Here is a 16332-nt window from a genome sequence, read left to right as displayed (position 1 = left end):
TGAGCATTTCAATACATTCATCATACATTATAAAAACTCACTTTATAAAAAAACATTCATCAAATATTATAAAACTCACATCTGTTAAGCAGTCAAATAAAATGTCAAATATGTATGAAACAGTTTCCAACATATAAATTACCAAATTTTCTGAACTTTTTTTCAAAAAACTTTTAATGAACCTGAAAACTGTATTTAAAGCACATAAGCCTCAAAACCTAAAAAAAAAAAAATAACTATTACCACACTTACTGTTTATGCATTAACCTAAGGTGCTCATCTTAACAAAACAATTCATTGTCAAATCTGGTCAAAACATTGTGTTCAACAGTTTCAACCACTAACATGTTTAAACCTAAATTTTGTATTTAGGAGTTACATATTGCTGATCACAAAATGATACAATATCTGAAGGTCTGTAATCTATTGAGTCACCAGGCAGCTTTGCCATGTCAAAATCTTTAGTTCTGATGACAATGAAGGAAAAAAGGTGTTCATCAAAATATTTAACTCTTAAAACTCAAGAACATAAGTGCACATTCTCTTTCACTTTGGGGAATAATGTGTATAACTTCACCAAATAATGGTTCTCCCCTTTCATCTACTTTTGAAGAACGCATCAGAACGCATCCTGTCTGGTATGTTGTTCCCAAAAAACTGATATTATTAGTCACATGAATTGAACTGGTATAAGTGAGTCTCAAAATGAGTCTGTCTTAAGCTTGTCAAGCAATTTGTCACCCTTCTACAAAGATGCAATCACAACTGTGAAAGCATTTGGCACAGTCATTTAATTTTTTTTGAGTATTTTTCTGAAAAAACAGAGGACAATTGGCATGGACACTGAAGACTGCACAGCCAGAAGAATTTGAAAAGTCTGTCTACACCACAGGTCAGGCTTCCAACATCAAGTGGAAGGGCAAAAGAATCATTCTTTGCCACAATTACATACTGGGCTCTATGTCCTAGAGGGAACCTTTCATGGATTCATTGAGCAAAGAGGTCACGTTGGTACCAGCCTACAGAAATGAAACAATGAAAAGCATCAGAAAATGTTGCTGCATGAGAAACAATTTTGTTTAATCGCAAGCTAACGCAGTAAAAAGCATACCGGCACTTGCTCCAACAGGTATGAGAATGCAGAGTTCAAACAGAAGTTACTGCCAGCAACACTTCTCCCAGATGCCGTGGGTGGAAGAAAATGAATGATGATCTTCAACATGATGTAGCGTATTAGACCCGACCCAGACAAATTAAAGATTCGATCAGGACCATGGTTGAAACATGAGGAGCCGAATTCCTCAGAAAGGCAACAGGATGCTGTAAATCAATTCCTAGTGCAACAAGTCAGAAGCAAGTCCACTAACCAACCAACTCTTTCACAGAACAGCTTTCAACATTAACACCATTAGAACAATTATTGACAATTTCAATTCGGAAAAGAGATTGTCAAATTTGGGGTTAAGTAATCAAGATTGATGGTCAAAGAGATGCACAGCCGGACCATCACATGTAAACCCATGAGAGTATACAAGATCGTTGGATTGACTTCCCCCCCACCTAGCAGAACCAGACTGAAATTCCTAAGGGGACCTTTTAAACTCTGGTATCCACACAGAACATACTTATGTCAGAAAATGGCACAGGAACTGTCTTTATAGATGTAGTTGCACCAAGATGAACTCAAAAAGACTTATAAATGAATATCAGTCCATTGCTTAACTCCATATTCATTTATGCGTGACCCACACATTTGACTATCATGTTTCTAATCACTTATTGTGTACATCTTTTAATAACTATTGAATAGTTTAAGTATTCATATTCATGTTTAGTATGTGTAAATAAAGGCTTTTTAACTTATATTCCTTGTGAGTGCCTCAGAACTGCTGCTTATTTGGGAAACATTTTGGATCTCCTAGCTGAAGAGCACCAAAGGAATACACGTTTCAATACCCAAGTAGCACCCCTAGTAACTCGTTTGTGGATTTTAGTATGTGTGTGTTCGAATCTTCTTGCTTGAAATGTTTCTGACCATCAGTTATTCGTCAAATGTATCATATTCTTGTTATAGGAGTCATGTCCAAAATTATACCCTGCAAGAGTGGGGAAAATTCGGACCACGTGCTTGATAAGATAACATATGATTTAGGATACCCCGAGCAAAGACAATATCTAATTGGTCAAGACAACATTTAAGATGTGGCCAAAAGGCCAGTTTAAATACTCAGGACACCATCAAATTTTGCTTTTAGCTTTTTGGTTTGGCATGTAGTTTAAGCTTTTAGCCATGCTTTTTATCATTACGTTTAGCGTTCTTTGAGCGCGGTTCCAGCGTGCTTAGGCCTGCACGCCTGCTGCTACTAAGCCACAATGAGAAGAAACACCACCTAGTCTCGTCAAACTTTACTTCTATTCTTTTACTTTAGTTTTTTTTCTTTCCTGTTTGAGAGTTTCGTGTTCTGAGTTAAGTTTTGTAACGATGTGTCTCCGAGTCTGACCTCGAGTGCCCGTTCAACTTCAACCAGCCCACAACTCTGCATCGTGAGCCAACGCCCAACCACGTGCTTCCCAAGACGTCACTTCAACGACTACTGAACTTCCAGCCAATCAGCAACCTCGGGAAACCCCCTTTTCAACGACAACAAAGGGAACCCCCGTTACACAGGCAACGCAAGTAACGTACCTCCAGACTCTGATCTGTACTGGTGTATCTAATATAATTTTAACCTCACTGAGGAACTCAATGCGAGGGTTAATTAAGTGACTGATGGTTGTTCATGTCTATGCAATTTCACGTATTGCTGTAAACTTGGGATTTCACATTTTCATTCTCTTAAACTCATTCTTCCCTAACTTTCTATCCTCCTGCAACTTGTGTGAATGTGTGATTGCGTGTGCTTATGTGTAAGATTAGTTTATATGTCTTAGATTTATCTAATAAAGGCTCATTCATATTGAAAAGAGAAGTATCTTGTGTTTTGTGCTTACAAGTTAAGGTCTTAAACTGCCGATCTTGTTACTGTGCTAATTAATAGTGTTTTCACTATACTTTGGATATTAATATCCATTGCAGAGATGATGTTATACGGCTCGTTTAACGAATCGCTGGCCGTTTCAGTGATCAGCCGTGAAACAGTGATTCTGTTCAAACCCCCTTTAAAATCTTAAATGATTCCCTTTAAGCTAAATTGACCTGTTTACCTTACAGTATTATTGGTGGAGAAAATGCGGGCAGTTTAATCTAAATTGTGAGCATAAACCAAGTTATTTAATCTCTTCTTTTGCTGCGGATGAAAGATGAGAAGCTGAGTCGAGACGTGTGTGTGTGACCCGTGACGGAAGCAGCGTGCGACCGCTTGAATGAATGAACACAGAGGAGGCTGTAACTCAAGTCCGCCTCTCCATTGTTAAACGGCAGTAAGTGAACTTAAAGTTAACATCTGAGATCGTACAATAAGTTAGAAATTGAGCAATTGTTCCTCAGTTTTGTAATGCCTTGTTTATAGCTAAATTGATTTCACTGCGTGTTCCAGTGCCTCTCAGAAGCTATACGTTACTCCCGGCACATGGTCCAGGCACTAAAAGTTGTTACGCCCACATAAAACATTTACTATATCTTCAGGATTCATGATTGTAAACTTTTCATGTTTGGTGTCATTTTAAAGGTCTCTGTGCGATTGGTAAAATGGTCTCAATTTCACAGTAGTCACTTGTATTCTAAGAAAGATTGAAAACTTTTGTAGAATTGTGTTCTGCTGTGAAGGGGGTGTCCCCCCCTTTAGGGGTCTTTGAGAATGTTTATCTCCAGCCAGGTGTGACCCTGATGTGATCACAGGAACCTAAAGAACCAAAAGGACTTTTATGTTTTTACAACTGATTTGAAGATTTCTTTGTTGTCTGGTCTGAGTATTTAAGGGAAGTGACAAAACACTACTGGGGGATTCTGTAGCCAGAAAGCCCGTAGTGTGGAGTGTATTTCATATGCTCCATACTATGTATCTTCCTGAAGTCGGGTATACTATTATTTATTCAAAAATGTAATTGTGTTAAACACATTGTGCCTACATAGCACACTGTATAGTTGTTTGTGCTACTACATGTACACATTGGCTAGTTAAGTTTATTCTCTAAAACACCTGAGTGCTTTGCTATGCATTTTAGACCATGTGTCTTAAATTAGGATAACTGTTACATGTGTGACTATGTTAAATTTGTGTGCTTCCTGCGTGGATCACTTAGCCGTTCCCCATATGGCTACAGTGTCTTTGTGCAGAAGCAAAGTTGCAACACAACTACAATGTGATTTACAATTACACTATCCTTTATAAATTGGCTTCTAATTGTTTTCATTATGTAATTGACATGATACAATTTTACCTGACTGATAATAAATTGTTATATTTGATTTATTCTGCATTATTCTTAATTCATTATTACTAGTAGATTAAAGCAAAGGTATTACCTCAAATCTGTGTTCAGGATTGTTCATATGAAAGGTTTAATAGATGGAGCATAGGGCACATCAATTAAGTCCATTTCGATTTCTGACTATCGCTGTCTTAAATAAGTTGCAGTTTTCGTAAATATATAAAAACTATGCTTTTTGTTACGAGTAAGCAGAGCGTGACCGACTTAAAGGCAGATATTCACCCTGCATCCAATGTTTAAGATCAGACTGACGAGTTTGTGTCCGGGAAGAGCATTCAATCGGCCGAAATGATTCTTCTAAAGCGATACCGGGTCCGCAGTGAACGAATAATTTAAAGTATGGGATTTTCAGAATACTCAAATATCTAAATTAATAAACAATCGATATATGTGATCAGCTTTTTATAGAAATATTGCCCAAATTTAATGATCACGTGAAATTGGAGTCAGATTAAACACGGAGCTAGACTAAAATTCAAACTAAATCCTAATAAATTCAGAAGCGCAAATAAAAGACTGAATATGCATTAAACCTTTGACCAGGCCGTCGGATTCTGCTTTTTGGGCCAGCGGGTGGATCCTTACAGTTGGTGACCGTCCCTCCGTGATCTCCCATCTCCTGTTGGTGAGGGTCTTTTCAGCGCATCATTCAAATGTGCTCCAGAAAGAGGTTTGAGCTTCTCCTTCCTTTTATCCAGCTGCTGCGGTAAGTCGATTCTTATTCTTTTTAGAAATGTTGAAGGAAAGCTTAGATGCACCCCATATAGACATACTTTTGTTGAAAGAGTCGAAATGCTCATTTTAGACCGGAGACTGCAGAAATCCGGTGGGGCTTAAGAATTAGATGAAACCACATGAATGAGTAGATGAGGAATGAAGGCTCTTGAACCAAAATTAAATTTGGAATTACATCATCCAAATTTTATTCTGGTGTTCAACAGATGGCTTTAAATTGCAACCTAAATTCTGATATTGATAATTTCCTGTAACTATTGTCTATTGGCTTTAACCTGCAACATTTGAAAAGGAAACATTTATGTGCAAAGAAGTTAAGAGAAGTTATGATTGGATAAACTAAATTAATAATTAAATTCTCACTAGAATCTTTTGTATGTCAAAGTGAGGTTGGGCAAAACAGTGCAATGAAATTAAAAATTAGAGAATCTCAAAGGAATCTCTAATCTGGCAAAAAACTGTGTCTCAATCCCAGACAACTACTGCTGCCATGCAGAAGTCTCAGTGACTGTGAATAAAAGAGACATTAGTAATTCTAAATCTAAAAAAACTATAATGCATGTAATGACAATTTTGATGCTACTAAGAAGCTTGTACCCAAGCCTGAGGGTTAAACACATTCAAAGGACATCCACAACCTCTCCTAAAGGGGGAATTAGTCAAATAGTCAAATTAACCGAATTAAATGTATTGAAAATCACTGAATAGTAGTAAAATCTCTGATCTCACAATATTTGGCTCAACAACACTGCTTAAAGTTCAGTCTTACAGCTTATAGCTTGGTTTTATTTTAGATTTTACAAAAATTACTACACACTTGTATGATTCTCAGTCTTTGTCTTTCAAAAGACAGACAAACATGAAGAGACCATAAATCTAAAACAACTTGTGTACTTTGCATTTGCATTTGCTCTGGGTTTGCCCAACCTCCAAACTTTCTCACACTCAAATAGATTCTCAAAAGAATGCAACTAGTATCTCAGCTCAGAAACAAGAAAACTGTTTCCAATTCCACGTTGTAGTCACAGAAATCTTTTGATTGAGCAATGATCTGACCCATGCTTACAGTATGTACTCTCAGTGCATTAAATGTTTACAGCAGCAAAACCTGTAACTGGTTTCCAGTTTGACCTGCTGCTGTGCACACAATGCATGTCAGGACTGCTGTAGTTACAGGGCCAAATCAAGAGTTTATCTTCAGAAAGATCAGTGAGATGATAACCACTCATTCTGAACAAGTTGCTCTAGAGGCTCTCCAGAGACCAGTAACAAAAAGTATTTTAATTTATACTATTTTTAATGTAATATAATTTATATTATAACAACCTTACAATATATTATATTACAATGGCCAGGAATGGCGTTTAATCTCATGATGATTCAGCACTGATTTAGAAGAAGAAAGAAAGTTGTAGAAGAAAAGTAGAAAGATCAGAATGTAGAAAGAGGGAATGCGTAAGTAGAAAGAAGTTGGAAGCACTGTTAGTGCTGGGGAAAGAGAAAACAGAAGGTGGTTAGAAGCAAAAACTCCTAGGAAAGGAAAATGAAAGGAATTATCAAACTAATGAGAAAAGAACTTATTTATCTTTTATTTGTGCAAAAATCTTTGATGAGAAAAATTAACATGTCCAGAATTTACCAACTAAAATGATTAATCTGATTGCAATATCTTGAATGGACCAAATCCATCCAAGGCCATAAGATGTTTTAAATTTAATTTCATTAATCTGCAACCCAGTAACAAGGGAAGGTCTAAGTTTTGTCTTCTATGTTGCAACAAAACCACAGACACAGTGGCGCAAGAGTTAGCAAACGAAATCATCCCTCTCTGGGAAGGACAACGCATATGGAATGTAATCAGAAAGATAATTTTACTGGACATGTGATTAAAGTTGTGTGTAATGTTGAAATCCGGTAGAGATTTATGAATCTTTACAGACTGCAGAGATGGAAATAGTCAAATGTATGAATAGGATAAGAAAATGCCAATTGCTAAGCTAACAATGCAGCACCAAATCTGGCAGCTAACGCTCTAAGCACAGATCTGACTAGTGTAAACAGTATCATTTAAAAGTTACATTTCCCAGCAGATCTGGGTGTCATAATGCCTGCAACACAGCAGACTGTGTAAATTAAGCTGTAACAGCAGCTTAAGGTGCGACATGCTTAGACTGTGCTAAAACACTAGCTTCTAGATCTGACCATTAACACTTAGTTTGTTTTGGCGTTTTGTTTACAATACATGATCATGACAATGATATATATCTTGGTAAACTAAAACAAATTTGGTCCTGATGGTATGCAATCTTGGATTACAACCGTCTGAAATAACTGTTTGGCTGTGCATTACAGGAAAATTAAGATCCACCAGTCTTCAAGCAACTTGTGAAAAGGCTCAAGACTAAGCTGTTTTCCTTTCAGGTTTACTGCTGCCATCTCTGAGGGACAAATTCCACAAGGACATCTGGTCCCACCTACACCAACTTGCACACACAACAAGAAGATGGGTGTGGAGATACTACAAGTGGTCATTCACACCTCAGCACTGTAAAAGTAATTACATGACCTCCAAGTGTAGCACTGGAAAAAAATTATGCAACACAAATTTTGGTAGACTAGACATCACCCATCTCCTATACACATACATACACACAAACATACAGAACACACTTTCATTATTGCAACTACACAATACACTTACCTGGTATTGAGCATACGGACATCCAGGTGTAACTTACTCACATCATTCAAATTTATCACACATTATTCACCTCATACATATAGGTCAAAATAAATTATTTTTTTTATAATTTAATTTCAATTATGGCAAACATTTTTGCAATTTTTATGGTCTTATGAACGTACTGTATATAAACATTGTAATGTGCATAGGACTTGCATGGCTACAGTCACATATCAATTAATTCAAATTCTATTTACAAATTTTAAAATTAGACCTATTCAGTAACAATTGGTCTCTTAGGACAGAATATTTTTCATGTCCAATCATTAGCATTGTTGCAAACTAGGGGGCCCACTAGTTTACAACATATGTCTAATGACCACACAGATTTACCTAAATAAATAGGATCTGATCATTTCTAATCAGACCTGCATTATCAAGTGCACAGAGAATGATTGAAAATAGTTTAACTACTGGTTTTAAATCTCTTTTTCTGTTCATTTCATTCTCTGATTGACCTAGATGAAACTTTAGGTCTGCATTAATGCTTTGCTATTAAAATAATCAATAGAGGCAATTTTATGATGGTAATGATGAAATTGTATATTTTTCTGTTTAATTATGTGATATATTTTAATTATGCATACCACTTGTAAATATACGGGTTATATCGATTTTGCTACTTCCCTTTTATTCCGTTAGACCAAATACCTAGTGGTAGTAAACAATTTGGCTATCAAATTAGACCTATTTACTGAATATTTGACTCTGAAAAATGGAGACCTTATTTACCACTCGCACTTTTGACATGATCGTTCCTTTGTGTATTTTTGTTTATTTTGTAACCTCTTTTCTCATTCCACAACATCACCAAAGTCATCAGTGTACAGTTATTGCATGGTCATTCAGAAGTTGTTTAGATGTCTTGCACACATTGGAGCATCATCAGTGAAATTATTTCTTCACCTATGGAGATCTGACAAACCCTGTAATCCCACCTTCTGCCTGAAGGTGACAGAAAGCTTCTCAGCAGGTCAGATAAACATCCTGGGGAGGACGGCACTAGTCACAGATGTTTCCCTAGAGTAGAAGGACACTTTCAACTCATGCTTGATCAACTCAACGGACCTGATACATCAAGTAATCCTACAGACTGAGTATCACCACAGCCAGTACAGGTGGAAACCTGAACAAAAAGACTGCAGCAACACAGGACGCCTACGCTCAAGGGACTGAGCATGTCACTGATGTGATTTCTGCAGTGCTTTTCTCAACCTGTCTTTATGTTGTTCTTTCAGGTGACCACTCTACTCAACTCTACTCATCAACTAGTGTTGCCTGCTCTGCAAAAACTTTGGCAGTAATGAATATCACAAGGAAATCATTCAATTATGTCCCCTTGTAGACCACTCAGAGTTTGCTCCAAGGGACCAGAGAAGGACTGTAAGGAGTGAAATTATTTCCTTATGAAATGAATTCTTTGTGAAGACAAACATTCAGGAACTCTCGCAATGCAAATGTAAATGCAACAAGACAATTGGCTTTGATCTCCTTGTGGAGCCAAACAAACAGATAGGAAGATCTGGAAGAAAGACCATTTGCTCTTTGGTACCTCCACCCATCCTTCCCCCCAGGGCACATGGTCCAGGCAACTAAAAGTTGTTACGCCCACATAAAACATTTACTATATCTTCAGGATTCATGATTGTAAACTTTTCATGTTTGGTGTCATTTTAAAGGTCTCTGTGCGACTGGTAAAATGTTAAAATTTCACAGTAGTCACTTGTATTATAAGAAAGATTGAAAACTTTTGTAGAATTGTGTTCTGCTGTGAAGGGGGTGTGTACCCCTTTAGGGGTCTTTGAGAATGTTTATCTCCAGCCAGGTGTGACCCTGATGTGATCACGGGAACCTAAAGAACCAAAAGGACTTTTATGTTTTTACAACTGATTTGAAGATTTCTTTGTTGTCTGGTCTGAGTATTCAAGGGAAGTGACAAAACACTACTAGGCGATTCTGTAGCCAGAAAGCCCGTAGTGTGGAGTGTATTTCATATGCTCCATACTATGTATCTTCCTGAAGTCGGGTATACTATTATTTATTCAAAAATGTAATTGTGTTAAATACATTGTGCCTACAGAGCACACTGTATAGTTGTTTGTGCTACTACATCTACACATTGCCTAGTTCTCTAAAACACCTGAGTGCTTTCCATGTGTCTTAAATTAGGATAACTGTTACATGTGTGACTATGTTAAATTTGTGTGCTTCCTGCGTGGATCACTTGGCCTTTCCCCATATGGCTACAGTGTCTTTGTGCAAAAGCAAAGTTGCAACACAACTACAATGTGATTTACAATTACACTATCCTTTCTAAATTGGCTTCTAATTGTTTTCGTTATGTAATTGACTTGATACAATTTTACCTGACTGATAATAAATTGTTATATTTGATTTATTCTGCATTATTCTTAATTCATTATTACTAGTAGATTAAAGCGAAGGTATTACCTCAAATCTGTGTTCAGGATTGTTCATACGAAAGGTTTAATAGATGGAGCATAGGGCACATCAATTGAGTCCATTTCGATTTCTGACTAACGCTATCTTAAATAAGTTGCAGTTTTCGTAAATATATAAAAACTATGCTTTTTGTTACGAGGAAGCAGAACGCGACCGACTTAAAGGTAGATATTTACCCTGCATCCATTGTTTAAGATCAGACTGACGAGTTTGTGTCCGGGAAGAGCATTCAATCGGCCGAAATGATTCTTCTAAAGCGATACCGGGTCTGCAGTGAACGAATAATTGGGATTTTCAGAATACTCAAATATCTAAATTAATAAACAATCGATATCTGTGATCAGCTTTTGATAGAAATATTGCCCAAATTTAATGATCACGTGAAATTGGAGTCAGATTAAACACGGAGCTAGACTAAAATTCAAACTAAATCCTGAAAAATTCAGAAACGCAAATAAAAGACCGAATACGCATTAAACCTTTGACCAGGCCGCTGGATTCCGCTTTTTGGGCCGGCGGGTGGATCCTTACAACACACCTGAGCCCTAAATGAGACATTGTTATCCCTCACTACGAGTTCAAATAAATTAGAAAGACAACTCTCTTTCACTTAAAGTTTCTTTTGTTTGATTAGTTGTGCAGCAACTAAAACAACGCTCTCCTCGTAGTTGAGATAACAGCAACAGAGCCTTACTGTCTCCATCCTCTCTCTCCTTTTCTTTCCTCTTCACTTTTAACATTTGTAGGGACCTGTAAGAACCATCAATCAATTCTAAGTGAGTGAAATACACAATTGTGTCAAAGAAGACAAATCATCCTTATGAATCTGATTGTAATCAACCTCTCCTTTGTTCTTCCTAACCTCCCTACACTTGGAAATGCAATCCAAGTTTTAGCATCTCATCCAACGTTGAGATTAATTTAATAGAGATACGTGTTGAACGACTGTCGCCTTCGCAGCCTCCCTGGTGAGCGGTCCAACTGTAAGGTGTACAGTGTCAATCCTGTCAGACTAAGGAAAGAGATATCAGCATTATTATTGTATTCTTTTGTCCAAAACAAGAGATTTAATAATATTGTTTACCTTCTTGATAACATTTAATGGAAAAAAATAATTTTCCTCATTTGAAAAACAATTTGAAAATTGTTGCTTGTCATTGAATTTGTTTTTCACCTCTTTCTCTCTTTTCCTCTTCCTCATTAGAGTGACAAAGTCTTCGCATCTCTAGTCTACTTAGTCACCCTGAGATCAACACAGTCATCACCACATTTCACTAGTGGTTCACAATCACTGATACAACACTTAGTTGTCCCACCACACACAGGCTTCTACTCCACACAGATCTGTGTCAGTCTCTCTTCTCCCCAGCGTGCCAACATGCCGCAGACTGCAGAGCCCATCGCCCATGGGGAAGATGTGAACACTTGGCTGAGAGGCATGACAGACAGCCTCACCCCCAAGATATTTGAACTGTTATTTTAAATAATAATCCTAATCTTGAGAAGATTCCTGACACAAGATTCAAGCCAGAACAACAATCACGAGGAGCTAGTCAAGATCACCAGCTCCCTAAGCTATGCCTTCACAACCCAGCTGAAACTGAGCGACAAGCACATCACCCACCTTCAAGAGGAGCTTACACGTGCTCAACGTCGCATAGACAAGCTGGAAGTGAAAATTCAAGATCGACTCAAAGCACCCAACGAGAGGGAGCAGGAAACAATGGAACAAGTTAAGAAGCTCCAAGCAGCCCTGGCAGCAGCTCAGCTCGACCAGCAACATGCAACGGCTGCCCAGAAAGACCTGGTAAACAGACTCCAGTATGCCGAACAGCTACTAGAGAATGCCAAGAATGACATCAGTGACAAGAATTCTGAAATCAGTTCATTGAAAGACCACCTTGAAAGGCACAGAACTGAAATGGACAATCTGACCCAACAACTAGACGATACCAACGATGAGCTCTACATGGTCAGAAAAGAACTCCAATATGCTTACGAGCAGAAACAAGAGCCAAGGAAAGAGAAACTTCTCTTAGTCTCATCACTGCTGAGCAGAGCAGAGTACCACATCCAAGAACTGGCATGTGACGAAAGGAGCGAAGGGCCACAACCCAAAACCTCACCTGCCTTCGCCACACAACCCTTTCCTGCCAATGAAGGAAAACCTCTTGTCCAAGACCTTGGAGCTGCACATGGGATGACCATCAAAGACCTCAACAAGCTGTCTGAAAACATCAGCAGGTTCAACCCGAACTCCACAGAGAGCCACGACATCCAGGCTTACCTGCAAGATATCGAATTTCATCTGGAAATGAGACCTCATGTGACTGACAGAGACAGGTTATACCTCCTTAGAACCACATCCAGTCCAGAGGTACGAAACTTCCTAGATCGACAGCCCAGTCAAACAAAGTCAAACTACCAGTGACTTTGTGAGGTCCTGATTAAAGAGTTTACAGACCCAGAGTCTGAACATGGACTGTTGACTGCCTTGGAAACCAAACAAGGTCAACAAGAGACTCCAAAAGCTTACTACAACCGACTCCGACAAGCCTACTTTGGTGCACACAACAAGCCTGACCTTCAAGAGGATGTGAACTTCAAAAGCCTCTTCCTAAAGAATCTGCACCCTGGAGTCAGCCACCATCTAGGCGTCATGGCCTGTCCGCGCTCCATGACAATTCAACAGTTGCGTGACCTAACACAGAAGGCCTATAACAAGCAAAAGATGGTAACAAAACATCCACACTCTTGAACTCTGTCAACAAAGACTCAAGCCTTGCACTGGACGACACCCAGTGGCATCACAACACCAGAGTCTTACATCAAGAGCACAGAGAACGTGACACCCATGTCCACAACCGCTTTCAGCCCAACCGCTGGAAAAATCCATGGGACCAGCCACGCTTCCCAAGAAACCAAAAGGATAAGAACAACTGGAAACCTAACCAGACATCCAAAGGTAATCACCTGACTCATCCAAGAGCAACTTGTGTGGGTAAGCAACAACAAAACCCACCTCAGCACCACTCAGACATGCACAGTGCTGAGTATGCCCAAGAACATGACAGCTTACCGTCAGAAGACATGGAACAAGTCATGAGACAACTGAAAGAGTTCCTTCAAGACCAGTTTCACACTTATGACCACAAAGTTGAGTTATGCTCAAGGTGACCAGCGACAGAACGGAAGGCCGGTGATCACCTGGTGCACCACATCAGAGATGACAAGCACCTGTTCAACAACCACCTGGAACGAGCAAGTCTTTCACGGCCAACCGTTGATGAAAAATCTGAGGTACTAAAGAACATCACCTCAGTCACCCAACGCTCACTAACAAACTGTCAAATGAACTCCAACTCCAAGAACCACATTCCTGTCTGTGCAACAGCGACCACCAGAGCACAGAAGGTCAGAAAGTCTGCCACAGCCAGAAGGCATCACAAGAAGAGTGCAACATAGGAGACAAAGTTTTGCACCCAGCTTCACACAGCCATGCCAAACTACTTCCACCTGTCTGTTAAAGAACTTCCTGCCTTGCTGGACTGACCCCCATTAGACAATGGACACACCCTCATCCAAGCCAAGGATGCAGAGAGCCAGTCTTCAGTGACATACAAGAAAAGGGGGGAGACAACACAGACTGAAACAGATCTGACCACACATACACTACACCAACAACACACACAACATCACCTACACCCAGAGGTAACCACATCTACTGATAACACATTCAACAAACATATTCTTCCCACAGGTAGAATATCCAAATTTTAGCGTAACAAAGTTACATATACCCACCATGAAGAAACATGCAGCCATCCTCACAATAGGTAGCACACCTGACACTAAGTTAAGGTACATGACACACTAGCTGCACATGACATCCTAGCTCAACAGTAGTTGTAAGCCATGCTAGGAAAACCCACAGCAGCTTTGTTTTGTTTTGTTCTTCTTTCACCTATCCTTCTCCTTCCCCTCTTTCCTGAGTAGGTGAAACACCTAGACACCCTGGAAGGGTCGAAGGTCTGATATTAGGATTGACTCGCCACACCTAATATCCGCCAGCCACTCTAAACTGATTGGAAGCCAGAGAGCTCCATGCACGATAGGTCAACTCATTCCATTGCAAATGATGTTAAGACAACCTAGAAGAATCAAACAAAGTTAACCACAAATTTGATTGACTGTAGGACCTCAGTGAACAACGCACACAAATAAACTGCACAATCTGAGCACCATTAATGATTAACTAAAGAGGGACAATGCTTAGACTGTCTGGACCCGTTTCCTGTCAAGGAGAACTGCTAAAAACCTATGTCAGCATTGATAACATGATTCCACAACAGAGGACGTCTGTCCCGTTCATCAGAAAACTAATCATGAGCTTATCATGTGACATCGACATCCTGGGTTGGTTTCCGGTCAGCTGTGTTGTTTTCCAATTAAAAGAGTTGACGACAGTAACTCTTTTCACAAGATACAAGGACCCTGTGTATCCAGAAGCATCTCATGATCACAATGTATGGAAACGCCACAGGAATCATTAATAATTAATGGACCTCAACACATAGGATCCATACAGGATCCATCCCATGACTCTGCTTCCTGCTTGCTTGTGAATCTTTCTATGAACTGAACTTTTCAATATACAATCTCAAAAGGACAACCATTTTAGAAATCTGAAGGTTTAACTATATTAACAAATAATATGTTTTATGTCTTATACATGTTTGATGTGTTCAAGATAATCGGTGCAACTTTAACCAATGTTTTATATGTGGTTTTTATAACTTTAGCAGAAAGTGCTATTAAATATGTGTAAGATATGGAAAGGTTAGTCTTGAACGAAAGCTCACATTATTTGCTTAAACTTGGAGCGAATGAAATGTCCAAATTCTGTATTGTGTGCATATTATGACACTTTATAAGGTATTAACCAAAGTTCCACAATGGAGTTAATCTCACATGACGATGTCACCGGATGCTTAATCAATGTACAAAGAGAAACAATACGGGGCGTGTCTAAGCTCTGCAACAGCATCCCATTGGAAGATCGCATTGTGGGATGGACCAAATCCGCTTGGATAAAACCCCAATGCCTGAACTAGTGCTGCGCATGCTTCCTCCTTTGCCATGGCTTGAACTACCTACTCCAACGCTGCTAGCATTCTTGTCATCCAGAACTCAAAACAAACACTCAGTTGAAACTTTGTGACTGCCAAGGATCTTCGAAGTCTTGCAGCGAAACCATCCAAAGAAATTCTGAAGCTTCTATGTAACCAGGCAACCAACCAATCACCAGGAGGGTTTTCCCAAAAGACGTCATCCAAACGTCAGATCTGCAAACCAATCCGAGGCGCGGGATTCCCTGAGACGAGGCAACAAGCGAATCTCCAACTCCTCTGTTCAGCGCATATGCAAGTAAAACAAACAAACTTCATTTCTTGCTGAAATAAGTGCAAACTGATCTTAAGCAGTAAAGATAAGACACATCTCTGCTTTTGTGATTTTCTTGGTGCGATCTAACGAATAACTTACTCCTGGGACTTCATTCAAATTCCATTACCATCCTCTTCAGTAACTGTGTGTGTGTGTATGTGTATGTATGTATGTATGTATGTGTGTGTCCATTAGGTTTTAGATCCATGTAATAGAGTAGCTCAATAAATTCTTGTTTCATTTATAAAGAAGTATTGTCTTGTGTGGTGTATTTTAAGATTAAACTTTGCCCAGATCCTATGCTACCTAGGTCGTAGTTTATAAATTATCATTCTGTTTGTATTCTCATTAAGCCATGAAGTAATATAAACAGAATGGAAAGGATATACTGAATTTTACGTTCGCTGGACGAACCGTTGATGAAGTATAAACTAATTAAATTTGGAATCAGTTCAATTAAAGCAATTCAAATCTTTGGATTCGATTCTTCTGAAAATAAATGAGCTAATATTTCC

Source organism: Cyprinus carpio, chromosome B7, assembly GCF_018340385.1.
Source record: "Cyprinus carpio isolate SPL01 chromosome B7, ASM1834038v1, whole genome shotgun sequence".
Taxonomy (NCBI): domain Eukaryota; kingdom Metazoa; phylum Chordata; class Actinopteri; order Cypriniformes; family Cyprinidae; genus Cyprinus; species Cyprinus carpio.
The sequence above is the reverse complement of the archived record's forward strand: the minus strand, read 5'-3'. Positions refer to the sequence as shown.